The sequence below is a fragment of the Hibiscus syriacus genome, unplaced genomic scaffold, assembly GCF_006381635.1.
Source record: "Hibiscus syriacus cultivar Baekdansim isolate YM2019G1 unplaced genomic scaffold, ASM638163v2 tig00110151_pilon, whole genome shotgun sequence".
Lineage (NCBI taxonomy): Eukaryota > Viridiplantae > Streptophyta > Magnoliopsida > Malvales > Malvaceae > Hibiscus > Hibiscus syriacus.
Window position 1 is genome coordinate 3,246,101 of NW_024062603.1, and position 7,567 is coordinate 3,253,667.

The 7,567-nt window shown below is 40.0% G+C and overlaps 1 non-coding gene across 1 annotated transcript; it reads left to right on the plus strand.

Moving 5' to 3' along the window:
* The first annotated feature begins 4,459 nt into the window (after positions 1-4,459).
* On the plus strand, positions 4,460-4,566 carry LOC120215681. Its single transcript, XR_005524986.1, has one exon. It is a non-coding gene; the product is annotated as a small nucleolar RNA R71 (small nucleolar RNA).
* The last annotated feature ends 3,001 nt before the right edge of the window (positions 4,567-7,567 follow it).

Below are 7,567 nucleotides of genomic sequence, written 5' to 3' on the forward strand. Positions count from 1 at the left end.
TCCCCAGCTAGTTGCGCGTCAAAGTTCAGCTTCTTGATCTCCCAGTATGCCTTATGTTCTAGCTCAACTGGCAGGTGGCAGGCTTTTCCATATACTATCTTGAAGGGTGACATTCCCAAAGGTGTCTTGAATGCCGTTCGGTAGGCCCAGAGTGCTTTATCCAATTTTGGGGACCAGCCTTTCCTTCGGGGGTTCACCACCTTCTGTAAGATTTGCTTGATTTTAGGGTTGGACACTTCAGCTTGCCCATTAGTTTTTAGGTGATATGTAGTGGCAATTTTATGTCGCACTCCATATTTTTGTAATGTCTTAGCAATTAGCTTGTTATCAAAGTAGGTGCCTTCATCACTGATAATGGCCCTTTTACACCAAATCGAGTGAAGATGTTATTATGAAAGAAACTTGAGCACCGTCTTCGAGTCATTCCACGGTATGCAATTCGCTTTAACCCAGTTAGATATATAATCCACCGCAAGAAAAATGTATAAGTCTTAAAAAGAATATGGGAAGGTCCCATGAAGTCAATGCCCCAAACATCAAAAAGCTCTATCTCCAAAATATTTTACAGCGGCATTTCGTGTCGTCCAGAAATGTTCCCAGTGCGCTGGCATCTATTGCAAACTTTGCAAAACTCATGGGCATCCTTAAATAGTGATGGCCAGTAGAATCCTGATTGGAGGACCCTTGCAGCAGTCCTCACACCTCCAAAATGCCATCCACAGGGTGTTGTGTGACAATGGTGTAAGATATAACATACCGTCGAATCATTTGATTGACACATTGCTTGAACAAGTACGGCTCATCCCAAAAATAGAACTTGGCATCATGCAGAAACCTCTTCTTTCCTTGGTTATTCAATTCATAAGGAAAACACCACTAACAAGAAAATTAACAAGGTCAGCGTACCACAGAATTGCCGTGGCATATAAAATTTTCTCGTCAGGGAATCTTCTTTAATATAAAAAATGTCATGGCAGTGTGAAATGTTTTCTAGCCTAGATAAATGATCTGCAACCTGGTTCTCAGTACCTTTCCTATCGATTACCTCTAAGTCGAACTCATGCAATAGTAATATCCACCTAATCAGTCTAGGCTTGGCATCTTTAATGTTCACTAAGTTTTTTATAGCTGAGTGATCGATGTGAACTATGACTTTGGTGTCTATCAAGTATGGCCTAAACTTTTCAAATGCAAATACCACGACAAGTAATTCTTTCTCAGTGGTGGTATAGTTCAATTATGTCTCATTTAAGGTACATCTAGCATAATATATAATGTGAAAAATTTTACCTCTATTCTATCCAACCACAACTCCCACGGTAAAATCACTTACATCACACATTAATTCAAACAGTGCCGTCCAATCTGGGGGAACCACGATCGGTACAGAGATAAGTTTTTACTTCATCTCTTTTAATGTGCCATGGCATTTCTGATCGAAAATGAACTACTTGTTCTGTTGTAGAAGGGTGCACAATGGCTTGGATATTGTGGAGAAGTCCTTGATGAATCTTCTATAAAATCCAGCATGTCCAAGGAAACTCTGAATGCCCTTGACAGAAGTTGATGGGGTAGCTTCTCGATCACCTAGATCTTGGTTTTATCTACCTCAATGCCTTTTGTAGAAATTTTGTGGCCTAGAACAATGCCCTATGTCACCATGAAGTGGCATTTTTCCCAGTTTAGCATGAGATCGGCCTACTCATATCGTTTCAGTACCTTTTCCAAATTACCGAGGCATTTTTTAAAGTAATCACCCTAAACAGAAAAATCATCCATAAAAATTTCCAGAAAGTCCTCAACCATGTCTGAAAATATGGCTTGTATGCAGCGTTGAAAAGTTGTCGGGGCATTACAGAGTCCAAAAGGCATTCTTCGAAAAGCATAAGTGCCATAAGGACATGTGAATGTTGTCTTCTTTTGGTCCTCTAGTGTGATGGAAATTTGGTTATACCCCGAGTATTCATCCAAGAAATAGTACAATGCCTTGCCAGCAAGTCGATCCAGCATTTAATCGATGAACGACAAAGGAAATGATCATTCTTGGTGGCCTTGTTGAGCTTGAGGTAATCCATGCAGATTCGCCACCCCGTGACAATATGTGTAGGTAGTAACTCATTATCTTCACTAGTACCATGATCGTGACTCCTTTCTTTGGCACGCATTGAATGAGACTCACCCAAGAACTATCTGATATGGGCTAAATTACTCCAGCGTCAAGCCATTTGAGAATCTCTTTCATCACAACTTTCTTCATAATTGGGTTTAATCTTTGCTGTGGCTCTATGGATTTGTCATGGCATTCCTCCAACATGATTTTGTGCATGCAGATTGTCGGACTTATTCCCTTAAGATCTGTCATCGTCCATCCCAACGCTCTTTTATACTATGACAAATTACTTATCAAACTATATTCTTGGTTAGGAGTGAGGGCAGAGGAAATAATCACAGGCAAAGTTTCATTACTACCCAGATAAGTATATTTAAGATGCTGTGGCAAATTCTTAAGTTCTAGGGTAGGAGCATACTATAATGAGGGCTTGGGAGGAACAAACTCTTCAAAATTCAAAGGATCGAAATACGTACCTGGGCTAGCTTTGAGGAAGCTATCTTGCTGCTCCTTAGTAGAGAAATCATTAGGCTCTCCAGCCTTTAAGTCTTTGAATATCCCCTCATCAGGTCCCAGCTGAATAAAATTGTCCTGGAAAAATTGACCTGCTTCTTTCATGATTACTGTATCCACTTCTAAATACTTTGGAATTCTTCAGAGTCATCCATGTATTTGAGAGATAGGAAGACATTCACAGTTACATATTGATCAACCACTCTCATGGTTAGCTCACCTCTCTCGCAATCGATGAGAATACGACTGGTAGCTAGAAAGGGTGTCTCCAAAATAATGGGTGTTATGGCGTCAACCTAACATCCAAAATCATAAATCAATTGGAAAAACGAATTTGTCAACCCGCATGATGACATCTTTAATTCGCCATTCAGGACGCACATGTGAATGATAGGCTAATTACAATATGACATATATGAGTCTCGCATTTCCTATCCCAAGCTTCACGAAAATTGACTTAGGCATGAAGTTCACACTTGAGCCAAGGTCACATAATGCCTTCCCAACAAATTTGTCTCATATCGAACATGGGATAATAAAACTGCCGAATCATGTCTCCTTGGTGGCAGCTTGCTTAAAGAAGAGCAAAATTATTTTATCATGGCAATTGTCTCGTACTGCTCCACTTTTCTCTTCTTGGTAACAATTTCCTTGAGAAATTTAGCATATGTAGGTATTTGTTCCATAGCCTCCAGAAAAGGAACATTTATTTGAAGTTGACTCAGATTGTCAACAAATTTTCTAAATTGAATATCCTCGTTATGCTTTTTCAGTCTTTGCGGAAAAGGAGGTGGGGGTCTGACTTCCTGTACTGACGGGGTGTGAACAGAAGCTGCCTTGACAATTTTATTTGCCCCTCAGTTTCTTTACTTGATGAACCCTCAGCTTTTTCCTCTTCCTCTGGTGTTTCTTCCAACACTTCTTGTTCAGCTTCCACGGTTAAATGGGGTGAATTATCCTTCGGTTTTCCCTCAAACTTGTCTTCAATATTAATACGTGTAATACTTCGGAGTGTTAGCTCACTGCATTGCTATTTGCCATGAGGTTTTGTGACTTCATTGTCACTCAGCAGATGTCCTTGTCTACGTTATTGTAATGCCATGACAATTTGACCAACCTGACTCTCCAACACCCTCAACGACGAACTATGGCTCTAAAGCAGGGCCCCTTGGTTTTTGATGGAGGTCGTATCGTCTTGCACATTTTCTTCATTGTTGATATGAATTCTTGTATTGTGGCCTCCAAAGAACTAGTGTTAGATGAAGATGGCTCTCCATTGTTAGAATTATGCCATGGCATATTCGATTGAAAACCCTGGGAGTCATTCAAATTCTTCTGCTGAGCTGGTTGATGTGCATTGTTGGTTCCTTGATTACCCCATAAAAAGTTTGGATGTTGACGTCATCCAAGATTATATGTGTTAGAACAGTGGTTGTTGTTGCCTCGGTTGAAGTTGCCGACATAGTTGATGGATTCTTGATTGGTCGGGCAGTCACTCTCATTGTGATTGTCGTGGCATAATAAACATGATGAATTGGCTGCCTTCACTTTTCTCACCTCACTCGGCCTTTGCAAATTCTTTAACATATTGGTGATAGCAGCAAGTTGGGCGGACACTGAATCCTTATAATCTAGCTCGAAAGCTCCATGTGATTTTCGCCCAAGTCCAAGCCTTGTGGATGGAAATTGATAATCATTAGTGACAATCCTATCCAGAATGTCAAATGCCTCTACTGGTGATTTTTCAAGTAATGCCCACTTGCCGAGGCATCTAGAATCATCCTCGTGGGTGCATTAACTATATTATAGAACATCACCACTTGCGTCCAATCCTGAAAACCATGATTTGAGAATTTACGAAGCAATCCCTTGTAACGATCCCAACATTCATAAAATGACTCGTCATCATCTTGACGAAAAGAAGCAATGTCATTCCTCAGTTGGGTGTTCATGTTCGGAGGATTATATCGCAGCAAAGTTTTTTGCACAGATCAGTCCATGACTCCATAGAACCCACTAGAACGCCACTCAACCATGCCCTTGCTCAGTCACGCAGAGAATATGGAAATATCTTTAATTTTAGAACATCTTCGTGTACTCCTTGCTGGCGAAAAGAATCGCACACCTCCAAGAAGTTACGAATATGTTGTCTGGCATCTTCATTTGCCATGCCCCCAAACTTCCCTATAGAATTCAGTATATTGAACATGACAGGTTTGAGCTCGAAGTGGGTTGCCTGAATTTCTGGTGCCACTATTCCAGGATTTAAGTCGTCTAAGATCGGGTTTAAATGGTCACGAATAGCACGAGGTTTGATTGTATTCCCAGCATTTGGATTTTCCTCGGCATTTGATCACCCTCATTACCAATGCCTTGATTTTTGATTTGATACATATTTGCACGTTGAGCTTGTCTTCTTCTCCTAAAAAGCCTATCGATCTCAGGTTCAACTGGCTCTAATGGCTCGTCAGGATGTCCTCTGGTCATACACCAAGAAAAACAAGAAAAATATAAGAAAAATAAAAGTAAAACTATATAGAAGAAATATAAACAAGTAAAATAAAAATTCTCTGACAAAACAATTTAACTTCCAGTTGCCAATTCCTCGGCAATGGCGCCAAAAACTTGTCCGCTCTTTGTGAGTACTAAATATTGGTGCGGAAATATGTGCAAGTATACACAATCGAACAAGTAATACAGTGATAAGTTGAGTATCGTCTCCACAGGGAATTGAGGAAATCAAATGGGTTTGTCAAGGCACTTTACTTTGTCATTTAAGTAAAGTTAGTGGTGGTATGTAAAAATGAGAATACTGTGGCAAAATGGAATGACTGACGTGGAAATGGAATGGTGGTAATGTGGTCGCAATTGAATATGTCGTGGCAAGTTGGATTGAAATGTCGTGGAAAATTTAATTGTGATAAGTGCAACAAATAGAAATGTCAAGGCAACATAAAATGTAAATACTGGATTTAATGTATATGACTTCAGCTTTCTCTCATGACAAGCTGCTTTGGGAATGAGTGATAGGAGTCACTAGGAAAATCTAAGTCTATTTCTCCGAATGGTTTAATCTTTATGCCTCTTCTGCCCGACAGAGTCTCCTAAAGTGCCCTATGCTATCTCTAGTAAGGGACGCCATATTGAAGATGCCCAGGGAAAACCGATTAGCGTAAGCCCCCTACAGTGATCCTATTGGTCCAGATAACAACATATGTCTTGGCAATACCTTTTTACGGTAGCATTAACATCTAACCTATCGTTCATGCAAAACTCTTTTAGTCGAATAAAATCCTAGCCTTATCTTTAAGGTGGATTAGGTCTTGTTACTACCTAGAACCCCTTCTTTATGTAGTTCCTCCTTAGTTTCTCTCGAACACTAAGGATCTGCTATCTCGGTATTCTCTCGAACCCAAAGAATCTACTAAGGAATGCTAGTCTCGTAGCTCCTACAACCTTAAGGCAATAAGTATCATAAACAAAATAGATTATAACATATAAAAAACAACCATTCATTGAAATAAAACTTAAACATCCAAGTGAACTCCCACCAAATAGGCTTAGTTCATGGTGGGATTTGAAATAAACAAGCATAAAGCAAGTTTCATTTGTTCCTTACAACCTAATAACAAAATATGAAAGCAAAGAGCTAAGGGGAGGAGAAAAAGCCTTCGACGTGCACTGTTGGAGCTTCCCTCGGCCACCAAGAACTGCCCCCAGCGAACTAGCTCCTCTTGGATGCTTAGAATGCCATTCCCTCAAGTTTCTCACAGAGAAATACCACGGCAAGTAAGATTGATAGAGAAAGCTGAGACCTTCTCTGTCTAAGTTTTTAAGCTCAAATCAGCGTGGAACTAAAGTCTTCTTCATTGTGGTTTCATCCTCTATTTATAGGGGAAAATTAACCCTAGGACTTGGTGTTGACCTTCCTAGGATATCCCTAAACCATGGTTAATTTACTTGGGGATCAGGCTGGGTTGCTATGATCCAGCCTGGGCTGCAGGCTGAGTACCTGGCATGATCCCGCTGTAGAAGCCCAAGGACAGACAGGATGTAGAGAGCAGACAGCGTGGTCACCAAGATCGACTGTAGCAGCGCCAGTCCCTCCAGGCGGATCTTCAGGAGGTAGATTTCTCGAAAAGTAGGGATAACTGGTTTCAAAAATATCTTCTTCACTTTGTTTGATCTCGAAATACCAATCCAACACGGCATTTTCATTCTGCTCAGCAGTTTCAATATGTCACGATATTTCCTTTCCTATTTTCCTTGATCTCAATTCCTGTAAATCATCAAACAAGCACCTTTCAAATAAGGCAGCACGCTTTGAAAATAAAATGCCGCGGCAAACCAAATTCCACCACATGCAACTAAATGCTTCTAAATTCCATTACATGGTCCAAAATGAGCTCTTAGACATTTAATAACTTAAGTGAAAAGGTCCCAAAATATGGCCTTTTACGGAGTTATCAGCAGCCCCATCACAAAGTCCCTTGATATATTAACCCATGGCTCCTTTGGAATAGGAAGAGGCATGTATAGGCCATGGGGTATAACCTTTGACTTAGCCTTTTTGAAGTAACACATTGTTCACATATCCTTTCAATTTCTCCATTTATTTTCGGACAATAGAGGTATTGGTTCAATATTTTTAATGTTTATTTACCCCAAAGTAACCAATGAGGTCTCCTTCATATGCTTCTCGAATGAGTACTTCTCGAAGTGATCCTTAGTGAATGCATAGGCGCCCTTCCTTGAATAGGTATCCTTCGTGCTTATAGAACTTTTTATCTATACCTTTTTCACAAGACTTATACCTTTCTCCAAAGTCATGGTCAGTAGAATAATAATCTTTGATAAAATGAAAAACCAAGTAACATTGAATCAAGAATGTTAAGAAGTGTGTATCTTCTTAATAGAGCATCAACCACAACATTTTCTTTGCCC